Source organism: Cynara cardunculus (assembly GCF_001531365.2).
Source record: "Cynara cardunculus var. scolymus isolate 2C chromosome LG 1, CcrdV1, whole genome shotgun sequence".
NCBI classification, from domain to species: Eukaryota; Viridiplantae; Streptophyta; class Magnoliopsida; order Asterales; family Asteraceae; genus Cynara; species Cynara cardunculus.
This window is the reverse complement of record NC_037528.1, coordinates 2,422,911-2,424,500: the sequence shown is the minus strand read 5'-3', so window position 1 is coordinate 2,424,500 and position 1,590 is coordinate 2,422,911.

The following is a 1,590-nucleotide window of genomic DNA, read 5'->3' as shown; positions in this document are numbered from 1 at the left end:
CGTCGGTTACGGGCCGGGCCGGGCCCATTTGGCCATCTCTAGTCCTTACTATGCTCTTACAAGGTAAGATTCTCGGTCCTTTGTCTCCTCTCCATATTCATCCAGAAAGGTAAGTGACCAAGTAAGTGCTTACCGGGTTAACGTTCGGTAAACCGCCTCTAATTCTTTTTAATGTTTTCTTGTTATATCTTTCACCAATTTAATAGAAATTAATTATATCATTTTATTCTCTATCTCAGCCGATGTTATAATATGTTCTTATGTGATTTTGAGAAAACGATGATGTTTCTATTTTTGAATAAAATATAAATTTGAAGATATCATAAAAATTTGACAAAAATATATCGATATTAATATTAAATTAACTATTTAAAATTTCTTATTTTTGTGTAACTTTTTTATTATAATTTAATTTGGATACAATAACGAAGTAATTTACATTTGGTTTAATAATATAATTTTTTATAAAAATAATAATTAATTATTTTGTTAGAACTCGATAATTATCCTAATTATATTTTAGATTTTTTATGTTTTAAAATGAGATGTTTATTCTCTATTTGATTATGTTTATCCGCAGTTAGTTATACGAATTCAAACATCGAGCTTTAATAAGTTGTATTTATACATATTTTACTTGTAATTTTGAATTTTAAGTAATATGCATCAATATACAGTATTTTATACATAAAAAAATGGTTATTAAGAGTTTTTGTCAAATGTTTATAATATAGTATAGATAACAAGTATCGAGCTTAACTCCGTCGTATCATGCATTTTATTATCCGTATGTTGATATACTTTTTCATAAATTAGAGCTTTTTCCCGTTTGAGCATATATGACCATAGGTTGATGTCCCATAAACTTAATTAGATAAAGGTTCAAACAGAATGCGATAATATATGTATGTATCGATTTGTGAATGTATATACATGTTGTCGTTTTCTGTATTTTCATTGTAAAAATTCAAAATATATTTAAAGTAAAAATATGGTTTCCTTTGGTATCTCGATTTTAATTTTTGCATTACGAACCCAATAACTTATGCAATCGGGACGACAATTTTTTTTTATCTTCTTGTTGGAGACACCTTGGACCAAGAGGCGAAGATAATCCGATGATCACAACATAAGGTCTTTTGTGGTGTGCTCCACGATGTCGGCAAGGAGGTTAGGCAGGAACTTAAAGATCATATCCTAACGAAGTCACACCACTACATAAAACATAGAGTTGACTGTCTCAACAACTTAGCAATCTAAATTTGTTTTGATATACTACTCGCGCAATACAGCGAGATACATTTTGATTTTGATATTTCATTTTATTCTTTATCTCAGTCGATGTTATAGTATGATCTTATGTGATTTTGAAAAAGCGATAATGTTTTTATTTTTGAATGTAATATAAATTTGAAAATATCTTAAAAAATGACAAAAAAATATCGATATTAGTATCAAATTAACTATTTAACATTCCTATTTTTTGTGTAATTTTTTAGTTCAATTTTTTTTATAATTTAAATTAGGTTCAATAATGAAGTAATTTATATTTGGTTTAATAATATAATTTTTTTATAAAAATAATAATTA